The sequence below is a fragment of the Diceros bicornis genome, chromosome X, assembly GCF_020826845.1.
Source record: "Diceros bicornis minor isolate mBicDic1 chromosome X, mDicBic1.mat.cur, whole genome shotgun sequence".
Classification (NCBI taxonomy): Eukaryota; Metazoa; Chordata; class Mammalia; order Perissodactyla; family Rhinocerotidae; genus Diceros; species Diceros bicornis.
Window position 1 is genome coordinate 13,588,467 of NC_080781.1, and position 12,667 is coordinate 13,601,133.

General features: G+C 37.5%; 1 long non-coding RNA gene across 2 annotated transcripts in view; it reads right to left on the minus strand.

The window, feature by feature from the left end:
- Nucleotides 1-12,667, minus strand: part of LOC131400770 (uncharacterized) — a 32,086-nt gene that overhangs the window by 4,453 nt on the left and 14,966 nt on the right. The window contains exons 3-5 of one of the 2 annotated variants that reach the window (XR_009217448.1): nucleotides 4,424-4,487; nucleotides 3,618-3,802; nucleotides 1,566-1,790 (exon numbers count right to left, since the gene is read on the minus strand). This is a non-coding gene — a long non-coding RNA (uncharacterized LOC131400770). Of the gene's footprint in view, nucleotides 1-1,565; nucleotides 1,791-2,034; nucleotides 3,803-4,423; nucleotides 4,488-12,667 lie in introns of those variants that run through there. The other variant, XR_009217447.1, reaches the window with a different exon arrangement.

Below are 12,667 nucleotides of genomic sequence, written 5' to 3' on the forward strand. Positions count from 1 at the left end.
TGGACATTTAAATGCATATCCACTGAATTTTATGATTCCCTACCACCATCCTGGTATCTCTGCAGATGCTAAAAGGAAACTAATTTGACAAGGCTGGCATGCTTGAGACATGCAAATCTCCCCCATCAATACAGAAGAACATATATGTGGTGATTTCCTACATCAAATATTTTACACACAAAAAAAGACTTGGAGAGGGCCGGCCCGGTGGCGCAAGCAGTTAAGTGCGCGCGCTCCGCTGCGGCGGCCCGGGGTTCGCTGGTTCGGATCCCGGGCGCGCACCGAAGTACTGCTTGGTAAGCCATGCTGTGGCGGCGTCCCATATAAAGTGGAGGAAGATAGGCACCGATGTTAGCCCAGGGCCGTCTTCCTCAGCAAAAAAGGAGGAGGATTGGCGGATGTTAGCTCAGGGCTGATCTCCTCACAAAAAAAAAAAAGAAAAAAAGACTTGGAGAGCTCAAATCCAAATCCATTCTACCATATAAATTAGCCGATTTCACAGTGTACAAGAAGAAGCACTACTTTTCATTGCCTGTCTGAAACTAGGAACTCTCTTGCAGTAGTACATTTTGTTTGGAGCAAAATATCTTTTAGCGAGCACTCACAGAATCATGACCTTATTTTCCAAAGTGTTATCTCTGAACACACAATCAGATGAAAGAAATTTATCTCTTTACACAAATTAATTTTGTAGACAATTTTTCATGAACACCTCCCTTGAAAGCTAACACTAAATGAGATACACTTATGCTTGCAACTACAATTTATCTCGGTTAGTGGGCTTTTGCTTTCTGGGAGAGAATTTTAATCTTGTATAGGAGCAAAGTAATTTGGGAGTGACGAAGTATATGGAACTGTCAACAAACAAAAGAAATGAAAAGAACCAAAGAAACCAACTTTAATTCTAGGACAGAAGGACTATGAGAAGCACTGGGGGAAGTTGCCATCTGCAGGAAATTTGGGGGGCTCTACTTCTGTGATTAACTCAATGTATTATCCCCGACCTACAATCTTGTTGCCCTCCTATTTATCAATTTCTTTGCTCATTGTTCTAATAGATATCTCCCTACGAAAATCAGGAATCCCACCAAACAACTAATTTTACTAGGAAGATCTCAAAACCAGGTTGTTAAGTTCAGAAAGGCTCTCATGCCAATTGGTAAACAGCTGCCACCCAAAGCCCCTTGAATCCTCCCTCCCACACTGACCTGACCAACCCAGGTCTGGAGAGCCTCAAGTGGTTGCTACCTGGGTACTTGGTGCCCACTGGTATTCCAGCAAGCCCACCACAACTCCCATGCACCAGCGCCCATCTTTATGTGTCCTCCAGGCCAGAGAAGGTTCAGTCCTCAGCTGGGAAGATGCCACTCCAGGTGACAATGTCGGCACCCAGTGAACAAATGCCCAGTGCCTATCTGGTCCCTGAGGCTGTGACCTATCATTATAGGCTCATACTCCCTTGGAGTTGCCCTTGCATGGCCACCTGTGGGAACTACAACCTCTGCAAGATACCAAAAAGGTTATTAACTATTTTGAACACCACCTCTGATTGAAACCATACTCACTATTTTATTTTCTCAAAGATGTTTCCTTTTCATTGAGTATAACACCATTCTGTCTATTTTCCTCAAGCAAACACACATCCTCACTCCCTCATCACAACATGAAAAGTCCACACGAACTTTCTGAAATGGTTGATTTCATAGAAGAATGAAACTGCTTCCAATCTCCCTAAAGTTCTTCTCTAAGCTTGCATTTCACATAAGATGAACTTGGGCATGTGCCTCCATCTAAAAGAAAAAAAGATGTGTATTACTGTTTTAGTTGTCAATCATACTGCAATAAAGCTGAAACACATATATACATTCACAATGGGGAAAAAAGATGCATGAGCAATTTGGTCCTCTGAGTTCTGTTATTTTTCTCCTCCCATCCCCCATTGACCGCAATGCTGTGAAGAAAAAGTCCGTTTCATTAAATATATTAACAAAAGAAAGTGGAATGACATAAACAATAAACCATCAGATATTTAATTAAGATCAAGCTAGTTTTATTAAAGATAGTGTGCCACATGGATTTAAGCAATTATACGTTTATGAAATCCTTTGCTTCTCTCCATAGTTCTCTCTCTGGTTGGATATTATTGGCTGTCCTAGACTATGACTAAGTATTATAATCTTTCCCCATCATATTTTTCCCATAAGCTACTTAACTTTTAGTGTCTGGTTTCATAGGATGCAAGATATGTCAAGAATATATGTTATATTATGCAGAAACACCATTATTTGAATTTATTTCTAGCCTGTTATTTTGTGCTTTCTATTATATGCTACTTCCACACTTTCTTCTTTTTAAATTGTTTACTTTGTCTTTTGTATTGATTAAAGTTTTTTTTCTTTATTACTACTGGTTTGGAAGCTCTAGAGTCTATTCCTTTAGTGATTTTTCCTTAAAATTTTAACATTCATATCTTGCTTAACAACGTTAAAATAAAATTAAATCTCTCTATTCTAGAGCAATACAAGGACCATAGATGGATTCTTTTCTGATCATCTCCATTCTTCTTTTACATCACTTTGGATCAATATTTTAGTTTTCCCTTGTTTTAATATCCATGACCTGAATATTTTATAGTTATTTCACAATATCGATATTTTAGATTTGCCCATATGTTTATAAATTTTTAAATCATCATTCCTTCTTGCATCTTATTCCATTCTGGATTCAATTTACTTCCTACTGAATTATATACTTTGCAGCTCTTTCAGTGAGAGTGTGTGAACAGTAGATTTAATTTTTGTTTCTCTGAAAAGGTCTTTCTTTGACCTTCATTCTTCAATGATAGTTTAGTTGAGTATAACATTCTGGATAGATCGTAGTGTTATCTCAGCATGACAAGGATTCCACTGTATTCTGGCTTCTTTTGTTGCAGTTGAGACAACTGTTATCAGTCTGTCTTTCTTTCATAGGTAATCTGTTTTTTCTTCTCTAGTTCCTTTTAAGCTTTTATTTGCTTTGCCATTTGGCTACTATGTGTTATTGTGTGCATTTATTTTTTTTAGTTATTTTACCCAGATTCAATTCTGGAAAATTTTTGGCCATTATCTCTTTGAATACTCATCCTGCACATTCTCTCTCTCTTATCCATTTCTACTTCTGGAACTTCTCCTAGGTATATATTTTAGAAATCCTCATTTAGTTTTCCATCTCTTTTAAACTTTTTCCATCTCTAACTGTCTGTATTACTTTCTGGGGAATTTATTTAGATCTCTATTCTAGTTTACTGATTCTCTCTTGAGCAGTGTCTAATATGTTGTTAAAGTTATCCCTTAAGATTTTAATTTCAACAACTATATATTTCAATTCTAGAAATTCTTTTATTTTAATCTACCTAGTTATCATATATAGGTACTATTCTTTTCTTGTGTTTTCAATTATTTCTTTATGTCTTAGGTCATTTTAAAGACACTTATTTTATAATGTTTGTCCAATAATTCTGGAGTTCTAGTTTTGCTGTTTGTTTTATCTGCTAAATTTTGCTCTTAATGGATTTCTACTAATTTTTTTATTTTGAATTATGAGTTCATGTTCAGCGGGATTTTATCTGTGAGAATTACATGTTGCTTGGGTTGAAGGTATGGTCCTCCGGAGAGTTTTTGTCAGGAATTCCAAGATATTATCAGCCTGGATCACATTTCTTGTCTATTTCTTGAGTTGGGAATTCTCTTCCCATACAGGTAATGTCAATTTAAGATCCAAATTACAGGAAAGCATGCCCATAGTTATAAGAGAATCTGTTTCCCTGCAAGGGACAAAAACAAGATAGACAAATTTCCTTATTATCTCCCTGTGACAGTTGGTAATGACAGATTATTTTATGATAAAACTTTTATTGGGCTTTTCTAGAATTCCAGGTTTATGATAGTCTCAATCCCATCTCTCTACCTTGAATAGACCCAAGTCATTCTTTCCTGTTCCTACATGGCTTTTAAAACCAATTACCCAATTTCCATGGTTACTGGGACTGGCAACTGCCCACACACACACCTTCCAGAGACCATCCAAACTTTCAATTTCTGTTTGTCAGTCTTGAGGTTGAGGGATGGGCTACTTTCTATTTATTTTTGCCCTGCAAGGATTTCCTCTACTTTCTTGTGAACGTGACTACATATTTAAACTGATGTTTTTACAATGTTATAAACCAATGTTACTGCAATAAACAAAAAATTAAAAAATAAATAAAAAATAAAAAAATAAACTGATGTTAGCTACATATTATCCAGCATTTCTGGTTGTTTTGAACTGGGAGGGTTGCTTGATCATCTAGTTAGCCATAGTGTCATAAGTAGGTTTTTATGATCATAAGTCATAATTGGGTTTCAACTATAATATTTGTGTGAAGAATAAAACAAAATTTGCTTACATTGGGTTTGGTCCAAACAATATTTCTCCAATATTTCTCTTCTTTCTTCCAAAGAGCTTTGCATCTGAGAGAGAGTCAAGAGTAAGTACTCGGTTGTACATTTAGTCACTTGTATGAGAGACTAACAATCTGGAAAATTTATTGAACCATCACATTAATCTGGTATAGCTATAACTTCAGTTCTTCTGGTTATTTTAACTTAACATATAATATCCTAAAAAAAAAAAATGTAGCTTTTTGACATTCAAATACTAGCATGACTACCTTTAAAAAATAACACAAACTGAGCCAGCCCTGATGGCCTAGCAGTTAAAGTTCAGCACGCTCCACTTCGGTGGCCCGGGTTCTGTTCCCGGGCATGGAATCATGCCACTTGTCTGTCAGTAGCCATCCTGTAGCAGTGGCTCACATAGAAGAACTAGAAGGACTCACAACTAAAATACACAACTATGTCCTGGGGCTTTGGGGAGAAAAAAAAAGAGGAAGATTGGCAACAGATATTAGCTCAGAGTGAATCTTTCCCAGCATAAAAAAAAGAAACACACAAAGTTTACTGCTGAACAGTTTTTATATAGTACAACTCCCAAACTATTGTTTCTCCTACACAATGACTTCGTAGTGACTTTGATTTGTCCTTCATTAATAATTAGTAGGCAAAACAGTATTTCAGAAATGGAGTTCCTTTTTGCAATCATTGCCCAAACATTTGTTAAGTTCTTGGCATTGTATTCATATACATGGGATAGGGATCAAGAAAGCTAAATAGCCTCTGAACCCAGAAACACAGATAGGTAATCATAACATAAGCAGAAATATTGATCACCAAAAAAACCCTCTTATACACTGAGTTACAAACTATTTTACTGCAATATTATTCCTGTCCAAAAATATATATATAAAGCCTGTGGAATTCAGGGAACGTTTTTACTGCCTTTGCATAAGATTTGAAGTTTCATGGTTTCCAAGCTCTATAGCAAAGACAACAGTGACAAACTCAAATGATGTTCAAACACTTGGGATTCTTTTCCCTTCTCTAAAAATGTCAATAGTATTTTCTAATAGCTACTATCTGTTCAGCAAATATTATGTGACAGGTATAATGCTAAAGACTTGTTGCCTCATTTAATCTTCACACAATCCTATGCTTACATGTTATTCCCTTTACACAGTGAGGAAAGGGGATCAGAAAGATTAACTAACTTGCCCAATCAGGTTTGTCTAACTCGTAACTATTCTGCTGTGTTAGCTTGTGCCCTGTCCCTATTCAGACATTTGATACCAATGCCAAAAGGAACAGATGCTCTGAACAAAGATTGAAATCTGACCTTGATTAGAGTGCCAGAAAAAAAGACTCAGTCTTGTTCTCAAAATGAAGATTTCCTTGCAAATAAAAGCTCTCAATCACTCGACACATATTCACTGAATACCTATTGTGTGACAGACTTTCTTATGGGAGCTGCTTATTAAATTAAAATTGAAATGGATGCTACTAACTGGGTAACTTACTATACTAAGGCGGATGAAAAAAGGAAAAAGTGTAATTTAGAATATTCTTAAGTATCGCAGGGAACTCAGCTTGAATCTAAATTTTGTTCACCACAGAAATCAGACATATTTAGGGACGTGGGAGGTGGAATAGGGGATCCTTGAGCATTTATGGAAATGTGCCTTTTAAAGAAACTCATTCTAAGAGAAGAGAATCATAAAGAACAATTTGGGCACTAGGACAGTGGAAAAGGTCAAAGAAGAAGGTAGGTCTTCAGATCATCTGGATTGATGATGCAATCCCAGAAACGGGCCTGAAGCAAAGAGGCAAGCAAAACCCATAAGAGCTGAACCACCAGGTGTCAACTGTGGCAGTTCCATTCATGGGCAACAGGACTCACTGCCCATGGCTCTTACAGCAAGAGGAGACTGCGCCCTCCAGGCAGACATCAGTGCCCTCAGCACTGCACTTGGGTAGCTTCAAGATAAACATCACTTCTGGCCTCATCTTTGGAAACCACCAACAGTGAGTGAACCAGTTGCCATCCTGGGCATTAACAGGGTGAAAAGACTTTCCCATAGAGGTCTGGAGCAGGAGAGGAGATAAACATGGGTGCCACAGGGCAGCCAAGGAAGCTAGTTCCTGGAGCCTTCATGAGATACCTCCTTGAGTCTCCCAGGACCATCAGGAAGGAATTAGAGAGATCAGAGCTCTATTAGACTGCTGCAGGTGAAGACTGAGCCTGGGAATTTAAGTGTGTGCTCATTTTCTGCCAATTTGTATTAAGCAGATTTGTAATATTGCAGTGTGAGAAGATTAATTAAGTCTCACTTTATGTGTGAAATGTGAAATAATTCATCCAAAATTTTTTAAATTTAAGAATCTCATAATTCCAAAGCTGCATGGCCAAGTGAATTTCATAGTGAGTTTATCCTATAGTGACATGGCACAGCCACATTAGCTATTAAACAGAAATAATGTTCCTATTAGAATATTCACCTGAATTACATGGGTCCTGAATTATGCAAGGTATATGAGCTTTGTTGCTATTCCTTTGACCTATTCAAACTCCAGGTTGATGTGGCTGGGATGCTTGGGTTATATAAAAAGCAGAAACAAAGGGGTTGGTGAGTCAGATATAGCCATTCTAACCAATGAAAAAAGTGCCTTTTCCTTTCATTCCAATAAATTAATGCCTCCTTTCTTACAACATGGCATTTTCTCAGAAGACTCCTGAAAATGAATTAAGTAGGAGTTGCATTTTGAAGCTAGCTCCTGCAGAGGTTTATCACCTAAGTAACATTTATACTAACGTGGCTGTAATATTTTTATTTTTCAATTCATCATGGATTACATCAATCTATTTTGCATCTCTCTATGGGCTTAATTCTGTCCGCCCACTCAGAAGTCACCCATGGCAATACATGAGTCTTTTGTAAAGACAGTCATCTAAATAGACTGGGTGTGCTATAATGGATTTTTGGTTTTGTTTCTTACGGAAAAAGAAAACGTAGTCATTGAGATAAGCAGGCTCTTACAGCAAGTTCTGTTTGTTTTTTTAAAAGGGCTTTGGAATTATTTTAGTAATCATAGAGTATGAAGTGTTAGACCTGCCCTGTCCACTATGGTGCCCATTAACCACACATGGCTATTGAGCCCTTGAAACAGGGGCTAGCCTGGGTTGAGACGTGCTTTAAATGTAAAAAATACACTGGTTTGCAAAGATTTAATACGAAAAAATATAAAATGTCTCATTCATAATATTTTATGTTCATCAAACATTGAAATAATAATACTTTGGATATATCGGGCTAAATAAAATATAGTACTAAAATTGATTTTACTTGTTTCTTTTTACTTTTTTAATGAGACTAACAGGAAATGTAAAAATATACATGGAGCTCACATTGTATTTCTCTTCGACGGCGCCAGGTTAGATGCTGCCATTACTCCTCCATCGTCATTTTCTTTCTCCACTTTTATATGGAGGGCATGCTGGGACTGGGGAATTTATCACTTTTCCATCCGTGGAGGTCCAGATATCTCCAGAATATTTCTGAATATTCTCAGGGAGTGTATATATGTCCTGGCTGTCACTCTGAACTGCATTCATGCTTCTGCCCTCTTGGAACATAGCATCTTTTCCCATCTCCTCCCATCCCTAGTTGCAGCCCCCTAAGAACTCATGTTTCTAGGCTCACAAAAAATTCTTTCACACCAAAGAAAAATTGTTTTTCATGGACACATGCCTTTCTTTAATGAGACAGACTTCGAAGGAGCAATTTAGTTCCCCATTTTCTCTGCGGCTCTCACCAGACTCAGCTCTGGGTCTTTCATTTGCACAACCAAAAAACCCCTCAGAATGTTTTCCCAAACAAGAGGAGTCTTTCCCCAAGATAAATTCTGCACCCCACCCCATAGGATGTAAAAAGGGCTGCCTGCCAATGCTAAACCAGTCCCCACCTTTCCTTACTTCTCGCACTACGGAGGCTTGATAACACCCCATTGGGCAGGGTTTGAAGCCAGTGAGACGTGTTGTGAGAGCTGTGTGTTCACCATGATTGCTTGCCTGAGGTTGGCTCATTCAAGCCTTTTTGCTTACTTACGTGCATTCATCCACAGTCTCTGCTCTGGAACATTTGTGTATTTTTGAACAGATGGTTGTGAACCGTTATCTTTGATTGAATACCCATTCATTTAGCCCTTTCTGTGGGCCAGACATTGTGCTGGGTCAGAGGGATGCTGAGGACCTGGGATGGGGCTTTGTCCCTGCCTCCCACTCTGGATACTTCTGCCCAAGTGAGCTTTCACTGAGCCTCACACAGTATGGATGTGCCTAGGGTAAGGGTGGCTGTTGAGGGAGAACCCCAGAACCCCCTTAGCTGGTACCTAAGCAGAGGGAGGGAGGTATCTCCAGGCAGGTGGATCAGCGAAGTGGATGGTGGAGCCCCATGTTGCCCTGTGATTATAAGGAGAAGAGGACCAGAACAGTGATGGGCTTCAATGATGACTTTCTAAAAATTTAATAACATTATTTATTTATTTATTTATTTATTTATTTATTTATTTATTTATTTATTTATAGTATTGAAGTCTTTATTGGCTGTACGATGCCACATTACGTTTCTTTTTACCTTTTGTTAGGAACGATTGTAGACATACACAGAAGTGGCTGGAATAGGATAATGCACCCCATGGGCCGTCACCAGCTTCCGCGGTCATCAGCTCACGACGGTCTTGTTTTACTCATTTCCCCCACCTTCTCCCTCGGCAAATTGGGAACAATCGTTAGATTATTGATTTCATTTATGAATATTTCAATACACATCTAAAAAAATAAGGACTCCAAAAAAAGTAAATACATCATCACACCTAAAAATAATTAACAACATAATCCCTGAATATCAAATATTTAGTCAATATTCAGACTGCCTGTTGTCTCCGAAGTGTCGATAGATTTTTATTTTAAATTTAAAAATTTATTTGAATCAAGAGCCAGAGAAAGTCTAGGCATGGCAACTGGTTGATAAGACTTTTATAGTCTTTTAAGTCTGTTTTAATCTTTTCTCCTTGAAATTTATTTAATGAAGTCTCGTTGTTTATTCTACAGAATTTTCCAGTCTGCAATTTGTTGAATGCATCTCTGTGGTGCCGTTTGACATGATCCTCTGTCCTGTGTATTTCCTGTCAATTGGTAGTTGGACCTAGAGCCAGATTCCCTTTCGATGTTACATATTTACTGCTTCCCAGGCCCTTAGGGGTCTATGCAGATAGTAATGGGGGATGTGAATCAGTTTTAAGTATTTTTTGTTGTTGTTTTTCTTTTTTTTAAGAGTAGAAGTATTTTAATATTTTTATTTTTTATTTTTTTAATTTTTTGTTTATTGCAGTAACATTGGTTTATAACATTGGAAAAATTTCAGGTGTACATCATTATACGTCTATTTCTGCATAGATTACATCATGTTCACCACCCAAATACTAATTACAACCCATCAACACACACACATGCCGAATTATCCCTTTCGCCCTCCTCCCTCCCCGCTTCCCCTCTGGTAACCACCAATCCAATCTCTGTCTCTATGTGTTTGTTTATTGTTGTTATTATCTACTACTTAATGAAGGAAATCATACGGTATTTGACCTTCTCCCTCTGACTTATTTCACTTTGCATAATACCCTCAATGTCCATCCATGTTGTCACAAATGGCTGGATTTCATCATTTCTTATGGCTGAGTAGTATTCCATTGTGTATATATACCACATCTTCTTTATCCATTCGTCCCTTGATGGGCACTTAGGTTGCTTCCAAGTCTTGGCTATTGTGAATAACGCTGCAATGAACACAGGGGTGCATGTATCTTTATACATTGGTGTTTTCAAGTTCTTTGGATAAATACCCAGCAGTGGAATAGCTGGATCATACGGTAGTTCCATCCTTGATTTTTTGAGGAATCTCAGTACTGTCTTCCATAGTGGCTGCACCAGTTTGCACTCCCGCCAGCAGTGTATGCGAGTTCCCTTCTCTCCACATCCTCTCCAACATATGTTGTTTCCTGTCTTGTCAATTATAGGCATTCTGACGGGCGTGAGGTGATATCACATTGTAGTTTTGATTTGCATTTCCCTGATAGTTAATGATGTTGAACATCTTTTCATGTGTCTGTTGGCCATCTGTATATCTTCTTTGGAGAAATGTTGGTTCAGGTCTTCTGCCCACTTTTTAATTGGGTTGGTAGTTTTTTGTTGTTGAGATGCATGAGTTCTTTATATATTTTGGAGATTAACCCCTTATCAGATGTATGGTTTGCAAATATCTTCTCCCAATTGTTGGGTTGTCTTTTCGTTTTGTTGATGGTTTCCTTTGCTGTGCAGAAGCTTTTTAGTTTGATGTAGGCCCATTTGTTTATTTTCTCTATTGTTTCTCTTGCCGGGTCAGACATGGTGTTTGAAAAGATGTTGCTAAGACCGATGTCGAAGAGCATACTGCCTATGATTTCTTCTAGAAGTTTCACAGTTTCAGGTCTTACATTCAAGTCTTTAATCCAGTTGGAGTTAATTTTTGTGTATGGTGTAAGGTAAGAGTCTACTTTCATTCTTTTGCATGTGGCTATCCAGTTTTCCCAACACCATTTGTTGAAGAGACTTTCTTTTCTCCATTGTATGTGCTTGGCTCCTTTGTCAAAGATTAGTTGTCCACAGATGTGTGGGTTTACTTATGGGCTTTCGATTCTATTCCATTGATCTGTGTGTCTGTTTTTGTGCCAGTACCATGCTGTTTTGGTTACTATAGCTTTGTAGTATATTTTGAAATCAGGGAGTGTGATACCTCCAGCTTTGTTCTTTTTTCTCAGGATTCCTTTACCTATTCAGGGTCTTTTGTTGTTCCGTATAAATTTTAGGATTCTTTGTTCTATTTCTGTGAAAAATGTTGTTGGAACTTTGATAGGGATTGCATTGAATCTATAGATTGCTTTAGGAAGTATGGACATCTTAACTATGTTAATTCTTCCAATCCAAGAGCACAGAATATCTTTCCATTTCTTTGTGTCTTCTTCAATTTCTTTCAGCAATGTTTTATAGTTTTCAGTGTACAGATCTTTCACCTCTTTGGTTAAGTTTATTCCTAGGTATTTTTTTCTTTTTGTTGCAGTTGTAAATGGGATTGTATTCTTAATTTCTCTTTCTGCAACTTCATTGTTAGTGTATAGAAATGCAACTAATTTTTGTATGTTGATTTTGTATCCTGCAACTTTACCATATTCGTTTATTACTTCTAAAAGTTTTCTGGTGGATTCTTTAGGGTTTTCTATATATAAAATCATGTCATCTGCAAATAGTGACAGTTTCACTTCTTCCTTTCCAATTTGGATCCCTTTTATTTCTTTTTCTTGCCTGATTGCTCTGGCTAGGACTTCCAGTACTATGTTAAATAGGAGTGGTGACAGTGGGCATCCTTGTCTGGTTCCTGTTCTTGGATAGCTTTCAGTTTTTCACCATTGAGGATGATATTAGCTGTGGGTTTCTCATATATGGCCTTTATTATGTTGAGGTACTTTCCTTCTATCCCCATTTTATTCAGAGTTTTTATCATAAATGGATGCTGTATCTTGTCAAATGCTTTCTCTGCATCTATTGAGATGATCATGTGATTTTTATTCTTCATTTTATTAATGTGGTGTATCACGTTGATTGATTTGCGAATGTTAAACCATCCCTGCATACCTGGAATAAATCCCACTTGATCATGGCGTATAATCTTTTTAATGTATTGTTGTATGCAATTTGCTAGTATTTTGTTGAGGATTTTTGCATCGATGTTCATCAGTGATATTGGCCTATAACTTTCTTTTTTTGTGTTGTCCTTGTCTGGTTTTGGTATCAGGGTAATGTCGGCTTCATAGAATGAGTTAGGGAGCCTCCCCCCCTCCTCAATTTTTTGGAAGAGTTTGAGAAGGATAGGTATTAAGTCTTCTTTGAATGTTTGGTAGAATTCACCAGGGAAGCCGTCTGGTCTTGGACTTTTATTTTTGGGGAGGTTTTTGATTACTGTTTCTATCTCCTTACTGGTGATTGGTCTATTCAAATTCTCTACTTCTTCTTGATCCAGTTTTGGAAGGTTGTATGATTCTAAGAATTTATCTATTTCTTCCAGATTGTCGAATTGGTTGGCATATTGCTTTTCATAGTATTCTCTTATAATCTTTTGTATTTCTGAGGTGTCTGTTGTAATTTCTCCTCTTTATTTTCTGATTTT